The sequence below is a fragment of the Vulpes lagopus genome, chromosome 5, assembly GCF_018345385.1.
Source record: "Vulpes lagopus strain Blue_001 chromosome 5, ASM1834538v1, whole genome shotgun sequence".
Taxonomy (NCBI): domain Eukaryota; kingdom Metazoa; phylum Chordata; class Mammalia; order Carnivora; family Canidae; genus Vulpes; species Vulpes lagopus.
The window spans coordinates 44,056,844-44,070,128 of record NC_054828.1 but is presented as its reverse complement, the minus strand read 5'-3'; the positions used below and the strand labels follow the sequence as shown (position 1 = coordinate 44,070,128).

At 43.5% G+C, this 13,285-nt stretch overlaps 1 long non-coding RNA gene across 1 annotated transcript in view; it reads left to right on the top strand.

Moving 5' to 3' along the window:
* The window catches only part of LOC121490446, a 203,304-nt gene extending 193,266 nt beyond the window's left edge, over positions 1 to 10,038 (top strand). Inside the window, exons 10-11 of the long non-coding RNA XR_005987675.1 lie at positions 5,958 to 6,028; positions 7,899 to 10,038. This is a non-coding gene — a long non-coding RNA (uncharacterized LOC121490446). The remainder of the gene's footprint in view (positions 1 to 5,957; positions 6,029 to 7,898) is intronic.
* Positions 10,039 to 13,285: the final 3,247 nt, after the last annotated feature.

Below are 13,285 nucleotides of genomic sequence, written 5' to 3'. Positions count from 1 at the left end.
CACTGTAAACTTGGAGTGATTATTTCCTTAAGAATGACTGTGCTGAGTTGAAAGTACAAGCTGTGTCTATAGCCCTCAGCGACAGACTTGACTGGTGGAAGCCATGGGCAGAATTGGCCTCCTTGGTCTGCTGAACCTCGCTTAACCCCTTGAGTGCCCAGCGGATTTTTAGGGGATGTGTGTAAGGATGATCCTTACAGGGCTCATCATGACTTGTATACTTTCTGTGGGATCACTCCATTAATTATAATCGTCCTGCCTTGAAGAGCATGTCCCCCAGCAGACTAGTGGGTGTGGCCCTTCAGGGGTTTTATTTCAAATTGTTTTCAGTGGGCAAGTCAATCCATGAACTCTCTTCCTCAGTATTTAATCAGGCACCAGGAACTTCAGTGTCACAGTGAAGAGTGATCCCACTCTTCACTAGAGAGTTGCTGACTCTTTGTGGCCTCTTTCCAGAACAAGAAAGGAGGCTGTGCTTGCAGATCAAGACTAAGCAGGGTACCCCTGTACCTGCTGCAACCAGGGCCAGAAAATTTTGAATGGGCTAACTGCTCAAACCCAGGAACATGAAACCTGTTTGTAGCATGTGTTTTGGTAGAAGTCCTTTGCAGAGAAAGAGCCACCAATGGATGCGATAAGGAAGGAGGAGGAGGAGGAGGAAGAGATGGAGAAGAGGAAAAAGAAGGGAAAGAGGAGAAGGGGAAGGGAAAGAAGGAGACAACGATGATGATTCTTACTTTGATAAGAGCCATTCCTAGCAGCTTTCAGCTATCTCTTGAGCAGGCACAGGGCTCAAGGCAAAAAGTCCCCCCCACCCCACACCCCTCACCCCAAATCTTTAACATTATACGAGGAAAAGGATGCGGATGTCAGGGAAGTCCTTGAAGGAGGCAGGTTACCGAAAGGTGGAATATGTATTTATGTTAAAGATGGAGAAGACATTTTTGGTGGTAGTGAGGAAAGATATTTCTGGAATGTGTGTTTCTATGCATATGGACCTTAGGCCATTTTTTATAACCTTTTGGAGAGCTGTTTTGTTTCTTTATGCGTTCGCTCCAAGAGTCATTCAGACTGATGGTCCTTGTTGTGTCAGCCTTAGGAGCAGTTCTAGTTCTGGGCTTTTGTTGAAGACCATCCCTCAGCACTTGAGTTTTCCAGAAGAGTTTCATCATAAAAACAGAGACAATGTTTGCAAAATAAAGACCACCATGTGTTTTTGAGTACCTACTACATTTTGTTTGCAGTGCTAGATGCTGTATAGGATACAAAAAAAGTTCAAAATCCTTGGCCTCAGTGGATTTACAACCTAGTCTTTAGTCAAGATTTTCCTACAAGATAAATACTTCAGTCACTTAATCAAGTTTTCAGGAGCCATTTATGAAACACTTATAAATTGCAGGTACGGGGCGAGGCAGTAAGATTTACTAATAAATAAAACAGTTTATTTGCCTTCAAAAAGCTGGTAAGGAGACTAAATATTATGTCGTTTTGTACATCTGAAGAGACCGTCAAAATTCAAAACACTGAGGCATCAGGATAGACGTTATGATGTAATGGGACCAGAGCAGATTCCCAGTGACTCCTATTTGAGCGGTCCTATCTTAGTGTGCATTTGTGCATGCATTTGGTAAACATTTGGGAAGTCGTACTAGGTACATGAGCTGGAATTTGGTTCCTGGATAGGATTTTGCTGGCTGGAGAGGAAAGGGAATTTCAGAAGGGGAAGCTGAATGAACAGGTAGGTAAGATATAGGATATAGTCTGTGGAGCTATAGGAGATCCTGATTTATCCTCTCACTTTGTAGGTAAAGAAACTGGGGCCAGCAAGAGGGAAAATATTTGAATAGGGGAACAAGGAGCTGGCAAGCGGCAACACCTAGCCAGATCCATTCTTTCTTTCTCCCGAGAATGGAGAATGGAGTACTAGGCACAGACAAAAAGCTTTGGGGGTGTTTCTGGGGCAGAAGCCCTGATGCAGTTCATTCTGGATATTGAAGATGATAGCAGGTTAGAGTATATCAAAGAGTGGATAGAGACCAAGAGGGGAAAAAGAAGAAAGGGGGAAGGAAAGGAAGAAGGGCAGGAGGTACAGATATGCTTATCATGGGCCAGGCATTCTCCTTGAGTCATTGTATCAATCCTACGAAGAGGGTAGATAATGTCCCCATCTATAGATGAAGGCACTGAGGTTTGAAATAATTATATAGCTTGTCCAAGCTCACAGCGCAAGCAAGTGGTGGGGCAGAGAAGCAGACCCACACTTCTCAGACTTGAAGTCTGGGCTCTAACAAATGCAACCATTGACTGTAGCCAGAAGACTGTCCAGACCACCTTGTGTCTCAATCCCTAACTTCCCTCTGGGTCAGTGCTTTGTGTGGTTCTGGTCTCCCTGCCTGATATTTTGAGGGAAGACAAGAGTGTCTGGTGTCATGACTCTTCACTTGGAATTTCACTTAATCTTCATCTCTCCTTAAAGTTGTTCTTTTTAGCCAGTCTTGCAGGACAGGAAACTGAGGCTGGTGAGTTCAGCCTGCAACTGGTAAAGGACAGAGCTGGAATTTAAACCAAATTCCCTCTAATTCCCAATTCCATGTTGTTCCCTTTATAGTGGGAGTTTCTGAACCATGGAAGGGGAGGCTCTCTCGCAGGCTCCTGAGGACCGAGAGTCACATGTCTACCAATTTCAGCTTGGGATGGAACCCAGAACCTGAGAATCTTCTCAGCTTAACTTCTCGGCCTGCCCTGAAACTCTCCCTGTGCGTTTATCTTAGAGGCAGTTTTTAGGAGCTATATTGACCAGTAATTTCAGAACAAGATCCCCAGGCACCCAGTGTCCTGCTAGCGACTCAACTTCATAGAGTTCTCTAGGCCATGCAGTCTGTCTGCATAATATCCTTCTTTTGGAGAGAAAGATGTTAGGAAAAAGATGACTTTCTAATGGCAAAGGACAGGACAGGCACCTCCGATATCATATGATAACCATCTGCTTAAGGAGTTAGAGCTACTAATTGGTCTCTCACCTTCAGTATAAAAAATACACCTCCAACTTGGGGTTATTGTACAGTTCACTCATCAAAATCTACATTAAATGAACCTTCAAGTTGTGGCACAGACCACGACTTTTTTTTCTTTCCCCCTGTCATGGAAATTGAAATGACTGCCAAGAAGGCGTGGAGAAAGGTTGTGCGACAGATGGTGGGATTTCTGAGGCCAGGGAAGTCTGTAATTTATATTTCTTAGGGCTGGTTTAAAGTGTTATCCAAATAGCCCAACCTGGAGCACCTAGGGAGGCTGGTCAGTGAGTTGCTAAGCGTGGATTATCTGCTAGCTTTAGGATTTCAGGATGTAATGGCCAAATAAAGTCATCGTCCTCATACAACTTAGACTTTTTGAGGCCTTTACCTTCCTAGATAGAGACTGATTCTGAGCTAAAGGTTGAACTTATAATGAGGTAGTAAATACTACTCACATAGGATGATTTAGGGGCAGCTCAAAGTCTCCCCCACCAAACCCCCAACAAGCAGGAAACAAATATTTTGTCAACTTATTATAGTGTCTGAAATACCAGACACTATCAGGAGTTCAGAACAGCAGTGCGTCTCTAATCCCCAGGTAAAATGCACGTACTTGTTTAACATGTATTTGTTTCTTTTTCTTCCCAGCGTACATACCTTAGATCAGTGCTCTGGGTGGTGGGGCTGATGCAGTGGGAGGGACAACAAAGGGAGGTAAGGGTAGTAAAAATGAAATAGCTCCCAGTTTTGTTGAGGTTGGACACTCGTGCAGGATTATCCAGTTGGGATTGAGCATCTTCTCTAAACCTTGTTATGGCAATGCTGGAGGGGCATGGCTTCACTCAGAAAACCCACGGGCCAGAAAGAGAATGGCTGGCATATATGAAGAAACTGCCAGGTTGTTTCTGCTACCAGCAGGATTCAAGACCACTTGCTTTCATCCTCCATTGCTCCCTGACAATTTGTAGTTAACTACAGAGTCATGATTACTCTGGCCAGCTGATGATCCTGGTGAAAGTGTGTTCTTGATTGCCCAGAGCCACCAACCAGCCCAGTGGAAACCCATGTGCTACTTGGTTCTTCAATTTCCTGTGGTTAAACCAACGAAGATGATGGTTACAGGAGGAAAGAGATAGAGAGTCCTTCTAAGCCATGACTGAGGTAACGAGCTAAAAAAAGCTTGACTGACCTCAGGGTTATTATCTTCTGCTTCTTTGAATGACTTCAAGGCAATGACCTAATTCAAGGGGTCTCATCCTGCTGTCACTCTCAGTTGAAATATTCTTCATCACCCTTTCTAATCATTCAAATTGTTCAGTTCCTTCCAGTTTAGAACACAACTCCTGTTCTCCATAAAGCGCTTCCTTTTCATTCTTGTCTACAGAGTCCAGTCTTCTGACCTTTTGTTGTTCTTATTGTTTTCTTAGACTATTATGGTTTTATTGCTCTGCAGTATTATATATCAAGTTCACAGGCATTCTTTGTATCTCTCTTAACTAAACTATAAGCCCCTTAAGGAGAGGAACGATGTCTTATATATCTCCAGTGCTTAATGAATTACACAGCACTGTAGCAGTTTTTGAATTGGATTGAATTGACCCATTTATCTCTAATCCCGCTGCACTGCTAAGTTGCCAGCCTTGACTTGGAATGAACAGTGCCAAAGGATATAAGAAAAATATTAAAGTTGATCAGGTCTTCAGTAGAACGGCTCCACTAGAAACCATAAATTCCCTGTGAGGATCGGACGAAGAACATGCTCTGAATACATAACCTTGGATCACTGTGAGCAAGTGGGTGAAACAAGGTGAAGGGTGATTTAGAGGAAAGGAAGAGAAAATTAAAGAAGATTAGGGAACTCAGAGACTATATTTTGCGACTATAACCAGGAGGACAGTTAATCATCATGTGTTTCCAGGGCAAGTATTTTGTAGTAAAGGGTGGTTGTAGAGAAAAAAAACACTGAGGCAGAGAAACGGTTGTTCAGTCAATGATGTGTGAGCCCCTGGAAACAACTGGGAGAGAAGAGGAGGAAAGTTCTGTTATTAAAGAAACACAGTTGTAGAACTGAGAAAAAAAAAAAAAAATTGGTGACTCCTGGCCTAGAGACTAGAAAATGTAGGGCACACTTTGGGTAAAAGGTTATGCAGAGCCAGCCAAAGTATGTATGTCTTAAAGAGTATTCAGTGGGGCCCTTAGATATGGAGCTTGCCTGGGCCTTTGAGGGACTTGACCACTTGTCCCTTCCAGAAACAAGGGGGCTTTCCACAAGGTGGGGAACTTCAAGGGGTGGTTAACAGAGAAATTGTTAAAATTTGTTCAGCGAAGGGCTGGTCACTAGCTGCCCTAAGCTTTCCATGTGAAGGCCCCAGACCATCCATCCATCCATCCATCCATCCATCCATCCATCCATCCCTGCAGGCATGAAGGGAAGGCATGCCTTCCCTTGCCTTGGATGAAGGCAAGATTTGGTTCTGGAGGAGGATGGACAAGTAGAGGGCAAATCTTTACCCCTTCATTTTCCCATTTCTCACCTGGTATCCTTGCAGGGTGTGAAATGGATGATTTCTTTGGGGCTACATTTACCTACCCCGAGGTTTATTGTTTCTGAGGATGAGATTTGTTGTTGCTGCTGGAGGGAAAATGGTCTGAACTTGGGAACCACTCAGAAGCCCGTGGCAATGCTTTCATCCTCTTTCTAGGACTGATTGCTATCCATGGCCTTAGGCAAGGCACTCTGTTTTCCCATCTCTAAAATGGGATAATAACTGCTCTGACAGAAATATCATGGGAAGAAGTCCATTTGCCAGGCTTCTCTCTTTGAAGTCAACAAGGATGCGTTATCATTACTATAATCACTTTAACACTCTCTCTTTGAAGACCCCGGCCTGTGCCCACAGGCATCTCGAACACATTTAATTGAGTCCATTTTTCTCCCAGCAGAATTACAAGAGGGATGGCCAAAATGTGTGAGTGGGAAGAGGCAGCCGTGTGGGCAGAGGAAGAAAAAAATGGTAAGGGCACATCTTCACAATCCTAATAGGAATCATAAGCTCAATGATAATGATGTTAATCAGGAGCACCATCTGACTGTTGTTTTTCTTTAAATATAAAGACCCTCTGTGAGCAAGCCGTAAAAAGCTGGCTGGCCTCTGGGGCTGGCCGCCGACTTCAGAGGCACAGTTTACAGGCCGGGTAAAGGAGACCTAAGGAACCATTGTCAGGAGTCAGATGAGGAGCAGAAAGTTGGAGAAACTTACCTCCAAATGTATGGGGTGCAGGTCTGCAGCCCCCACATCCTACTTGGGTGGCAAAACGGTAACTCGAAGAGAATGGCAACTTTCAGCAGCGATCCTTTATCATCCGAGATTTCAACCTCAGCAGAAAACCTGTGGGTGATTTTTGCCTCTTTCCTTTTTCCTTTTCACTCTTTCTGGGCCGATTCTATTAATTTCCCCCAATGGCACGTGCAGTCCTGCACCGACGCTGCCATCGCTGATCTCCTTATTCGTCTCATAGCAGAGAGGCCATTTGGATGAATATATGTTCCCCATTTTCTTTGCATTATAAATTCAGTGTTGTGGGGAAAGGAGCGAAATGTAATGGCAAGGCCTCCACAGAGAAATGTCCCTATTTGAGAAGAGGAGTTTTATAGGGGGGAACAATTGACAGCCTCTCAGTACAGTGGGCACATTTTTCTGTACAACTGCATCACCACTAATGATAAATGAGGAATGTATGATAGCTGGCTCCGTTGTCTGACAGCTACAGTTTTGGCCAGAGGGCCGTGGCAGCCTTTAGACTTCTGTTCAAAATGAGTTAAACATATTAGGCATTATGAAGGCACAGAAGCCTCGAGAATGAGTGCTGAAATGAGTGATCCGGGTAGGCTCCTGGGTACACAACTTGCAAAGCAGATGTCATTCTAATAATGTGTGATATAGAACATGCCTGGCCTAAACCCTGCCGGATGAAATATGAAGCCCCGTTGGTGATATTTAATACCATTTTATGAGGTGCCATCTTATAAAGACAATGCCCGCCGTATGTGGAATGCTTAAGGTATTTTGCCAAAGGCACAGGGAGGTATCTGGAGTAAGTAGAATTTTTATTATTTTATAAGCCTTTACTTTGTAATATTTCTGTTTCCACATTATTGTGGGGGCTTGCTGCCCTAACCCTTTGTCGAGTGAACCTGATGAGCGGCTCGCTGGTAGATTGACGGATAGCCCTCACTGTTTCTGGAAGAAAAGGCTAGCTCCTACCTAAATGCATTCTTCAGAAAGCCCTCAAAGCAGAAATACAGCTTTGCTACAAGCATTCTTCGAGCAGGGACTCTGAGGCCGGCATGCAAAAATATTGCCATTTTTCAAGTGGGCCATTTCGAGGGTAATGCAGGATTTGTGGGGACCGTAGTTCCCGGTTCACATTTTCTCCTTTCTCTACTGTTGCTGGTGCTGGGTACCCACCAAAGTTTGGGGTCCCTTTTTAGGACATCCTAAGGTTGATGAGGCTTGTGAATATTAAGCCACAGTGTCGGAGTGGACCTCGCTGCCTGTGAAGTCCTAGAAAATCTAAGCGTGTGAACAGCGATGGCCCAGGGCTGGCCGAGATTTTCAGCAGGTGTGCGTGGTGCAGAGGGAGTAAGGGCAGTGTTGGAAAGGACGAGGTGATAATAAGAGTGGCCAATGTAAAGCATAGCACATTTTACATTTGTTTTCTAAATGCATTTGCATTTACAACTCAAATGCCACGTAAGGCTTTCCATGAGTTGAGAACCATATAATTGGTCAGACTGGGATGCTTAGGAAGGCATCACATGCTATGCTTCTGAAGCGGTGTCCATTCTCCTTGTATTCATGTTCTGGGCAATATTTCTCCAAGGATCTGTTTCAGGCGAAGGGTCCTGTATTACTTAGGAGTGCAATGGATGAGGAAGAGCAAAGTTTTTTTTTTTGGAAGAACCAACGTACCCAAGAACAACTTCCCAGCACGTCTGCGAGGTAACATAACCAGCGTCAGCTCCTTCAGAATTCAGGACAAGCTCTTTGGACAGACTTCTCTGCCTGACAGTTTGTGGGATCAAGCCTGCCTTCTCTCAACTGGAAACTCTCCAGACAATGTGCACAACCTACTGGATACCTGGCTAGGAAGGCGACCCTTGGGTGCACCGTTGCCTCTTGGCCATCACCAGTGGAGCTGTTGGCTAACACATAGTCTGGTGTGTTTGTTAACCAGTGGGCTTGTGCAAACCTGCACACCTGTTCTTGTTCTTGTGTGATTTAGTTAAATATCTAGTAATTGATGAAATATAACTGCAAAAAGAAGGCAGTTGTTCCTCTGTTATAGAAATGCACGCTTTGGGGCCACTTGATGAGAGCCAGGCACTAAAACAATGTGCCGTCAAATTAGGCATGTGCAAGACATCTGCAAAGGATCGGATCAGAAAACAGTAATGCAGTAATCGGATCAGAAGATCACAAAAATGAAACGTGCTTTACATTCAGATCACTTTTCAAGTGTCTTAGTTCTCGTTCCATTTATCAGAGATTGTAGCTGATGGACACGATGGGTGTGGCTTCTAGAAGAAAGACCACTTGAACTCCAAACGGCTGATTCAGAGACAGGGTTTAGGTCTCTGCAAGAATATTGGCAAATAATCTACTTTTAGAAGTTTTAAGCCAAACTAAAATGTTTAAATCTATACATATGACTTCTGCAGTTCCGTGCTTTCGCAGACCCTTCTCATGGATCAGCCCACTCTAGTCCTCGTTGCGGGGGATCTGAATCTATTCAAGTTCCAACGTTCTGCGATGCCAGGCACAATGGCTCCTTTCTTAAATGAGCTGGATTTTCATCCCCCTTTTTTTTTAATAGAAATGAGGGGAATTGGGAAAGTTCTGTATTTGAACTAGAAGGACAGCCCTGCAGAGTTAGGGACAAGAGCACAGGATTTGGAGCTTGATGACCCAGCTCTGCTCCGAAGTACAAATAACCTTGAGGAGGTACGTCACTTAACCTTTCCAGACCTGTTTCCTCATCTGTAAAATGAGGATAATGATATTCTTCTCTCTCTACCTTGCATCATTGCTCTGACTAGCAAATGATAAAATGTGAAACCTTTAACATCATCTGTGAATATGAGTTACCCCTGCTGCTGCTGTTATGACTCCCATCACTCCTGCTACGGCTCTGGCTCGTACTGTGCACCCAATGGCTGCCTCTCGGTCACATGTGTGACTAGGGAGCATGGGCACTGGTTCCCCCCAGTCCCACAAGGTCTTTTCCGGAAGGACAGCTTTTTTTCAAAGGCAGGGCAAGTGCTAGACCAGGGTTTAGAAGACCAGTGTCAGCTCTTCTCCTTGCCGCTCACCTCATGTGTGACTCTGGAGAAGACATCTCCGTCCCTACGTGTGTGAAGTGAGTGGATATCATGAACCAGTGGTTTTCAAGCTGCTTTTCTTCAGAGCTCTAGGTATCTGCTTCCATCTGGTCTGCTTCATTATTATATGATTTTATAGAGTGTTTTTGTGTAAAACTTTGTTTAAAAAATGAAAATAAAGTTCCAGTATTAAAAAAGAGCTTACAAATCACTGGGATAGAGGTTCCCTAATGTCCCTTTTAGCTACAACAGCCTGTAATTTTGCCATTCTGGGAATTATTATGACCCCTATTCCCTGATTCTCTGACTACTGTGGTCACTTAATTCCCAACTTGATCATCAGAGCCAAAGAGAACAAATTGTCCAAGTAATTAATTGCCTCCCATATGTGTAAGTGCCAGCTTTCAGCATGTGGCCTGGCCCTTCCCTTTATGGACAACGGCAGGCTCGAGGTCCATATGACAATATTTTCTATGGCAGGCTTCAGATCTAATTTTTAAATGGGACCTGAGACCCCTCACACTTCTCAAGAGAAGTGAAGGAGATTAGCAGATTGGAGAGTGTCCATTTTTAACTAAGGTGTTGTAGAGCATGTGTGCCCCTCCTTAAACTAAAGACATTAAAGGAGAAGACTATGTGACTGCTGCAAATCCTCTCGGTCTCTTTGTATGAAATCCTAATTGATTGCTCTTTTGCTGTAGAAATCTTAATAAATCAACTGGAGAGAAATTCACGTTTCAAGTGAAGAGTACTGGAGTAGTGACTGGGTGTTGCCATAGGGCCCAGCCCCTACCCCGTGGAAGGTATCGCAATGAATCATTATTTCCTTCTTTACCTCCCTTCGCTGTAAAGTCCTGTGAGTGTTCTTCCAAGGGATTCACTGTAGGCTGTGATCAAAGCCCTTTTGCTGCTACGTCACTTCCAGGTGAGCCTCCCCACTGTAGCTTTAGGTTCAAGATTGTTCTATTGAAGACTCCTCACCCAGAGTAGGTACTCAGGGACTTAGGAGAGGCTGAAACCCCTCGACTGGATGCTTTTTCTTGAGCCTGGTAATTTCTAACCCATTGTGATAAAAAAAAATTAAAGTGCTACCAAGGCCAGAGAGGACACATAGCCCTAATTTTCACAAACTTCTGAAATGATCTTTTTGAGTATTGATCCCACCAAGCACAAGCTCCTCATCTGTGTTCTATGAATTGTTGCAAAGCTGATAGGAGAGATTTGTGTTTGTAGTGAAGAAGGAAGCTCTTCTATGCTTACTGGTCAAGCAGATCAATCTGCACCCATTAAAAAGGTCTCATTTTCCAACAGTAGGGTAAACATTTTTGCCAGCAGGCTCAGATAACTGAATGATTCAAGCAAACAGTGTTTTGGTTGTTGGAGAGTTTTGACAGGTACTACATGTGGTTATGGATTTTTTTTAAAAGATTTTATTTATTTATTTATTTGAGAGAGAGCATGAACGAGAGAGAGAGAAAGAGATAAAGAGAGAGAACACATAGGCAGAGGGGAGGGACAGAAGCAGACTGAGTGGGGAGCCCGATGTGGGGCTCAATCTCTGGACCCTGGGATCATGACCTGAGCTGAAAGCACTTAACCGACTGTGCCATGCAGACGCCCCTGGTTATGGATTTCTAATGCTTTAAAATTCAGTACTTAACTTTTAAAACAATTGATTTGTGGAACATATATATTATTGTCAGTTCTTGGGAGTTACAGATGCCTATCTAGGGACATATAATTAAGGACAAAAAGAATTCCTCCTGAGGATCAAACTGTAAAGTCAACATCTCTTGGGTCAGAACACAGATTTAGTGAAATCTCTTTACAGTGATAGAATGACTTTCATGTTCAGAAGTGCTTGGTTGCAAGCTGAGTCACTATTGTGACAAATATACACAAATAGAATGTTTACCAGAGGAGGGACTAATCAGATATAAAAGTAGAAAAAGAGTAGGATCCCCGTAGTAAATGCTGGCTTCTCTAAGTACCATTGAAGGGAGAGAGAACCTCAGCCTGGCAGTGCCATGCTGTGGTCAAGATGGCTATGTCAGGTGGTGCCATCAAACACTCCAACCATACAACAGATTCTCCTTGTTTTGATTGACTTAAACTTCTGATGAGAGTCCACTATATTATGAGGCTCTGGCCTTGCACAGAAAACTACCTGAGCAGCCAGACCCAAGGATTTTGATCTCAATGAGATTAACATTTCTCTTGATAAGTAAATAAACGAACACAGGTTTTATACATCAGTCTCTTGAGCTTGACTTGCATGAGTCTCCTTGGCTTTCATGAGAGAGGCTGTTCTTGGTGTGCTGACAAGTCCGTTTTCAAGGGGCCTCAGGCTGACCAGACCCTAATTAACCATGGATGCAGTTGCCTTGTGTCCATCAGGGTAAATGCTCCAACAAAAATGCTGCCCTGTGAGTCCCTGGCTAACAGCTTGCTGGGCCCTCTCAGGTTGGCACACCCTCTGTACGTCTGCCCTGGGAGACCCTTTCTGCTAATTGGAATTCTGTACCAGTGCTTGGCAAAGTAGGTGGACACTCTGGTAGGTAAGTCAGGTGTCTGTGACTCACCTTTCTTCTGTTTTACCACTGTAGACAAAGGAACTGCTGCTTCCTCATGTCAGTAGTTTAACATCTTCAGCTTCATTACTTGTCATGCCTAGGCCTTGAATATTGACTCCAGACTTGGGTTAAGCCTTGGTTTTGTTTGTTTGTTTGTTTGTTTGTTTTTTGTTTTCCTTTTCTTCATTTAAGAGTTTTATTGAGGCTTGATTGGCAAACAATAACAGCATGTTTAAAGTATGTGAATTAATAGATTTTGATAATACTGATATAACCAAGAAACCATCACCACAACCAAGATAACGAACACATCTCTCATCCTCAAAAGTTCCTTTGTGCCCTTTGGGAATCTCCCCTTACCTTGCTCTTGGGCAACCACTGATGGGCTTTTCCCAAGCCTTATAATTTAAATCAGGCTCTTGTAGTATATTTTTGTGTTGGTAACTAAGTACCTCTTATTACCATCACTGCATCAAAGCTTTGACAGCTTTTTGGAGATACATGTCTCTGTTTCACTTCTGGCTATAAGAATTCCCTATTAATGAAAACTGTCTCATCCAGACTGTGCTATAGTTTGCTGCTAGAATAATTGTATTTCACCTATGTTCTGGGCTCTCTACCTGTTCACTCTTCTGCATCCCTCACACCAGCCCTCTACCAGTTAGTTTCCTACCTTTGTTGGCTACCAAGCTCTGCATGGCAAATCACTTTGCACTACCACTGCTCCACTGTCAGTCCTTGATGAAGTCTGGTGTCTACTGGCTGCATTTTCCCCTTTGCCTGCTCTTTGAAGTGCTCCTAAAAGTTACCTGAAGCCATTGGACTAACCAGACGTTAGCTTTTAGTCATTCTGGAATGAATCTATCCCATAATCAGTTGACCCTAGTATTGCCAAGAAAATGTTTATCCCTAAAACTAAAACAAAGTTATTTTTTTATTATTTCTTTATTCAGAAAGTTCCTTGGAATCACAGGGTACTCAGTTGCTCCATTGTGAATGTCATTGGCTGTGGTGGGATGAATTGACTTACTGCTTAGTAGAGAATTCTGGGTGATAGCAAAAAGGATAAATTGTGATAGTAACTAGCCAGCTGATGAGAAGAGTCAGGAGAAGAAGGTCATTGCAAGAACTGTGGAGCTGTTTTCGGGAGTGTCACCATGACTTTTTATAAAGTTAGTCTTCAAATTCTGAAAATTTTCTTATAGCTAGGGAAACCCAAAGGGCAGGCAGTAGTTAGCTCCTCTACCTCTGCCTCAACCAGAATCAGAGAGAGAAATTAAATAAGAAGATATTTAATCCAGTTCTCTAACATTTAT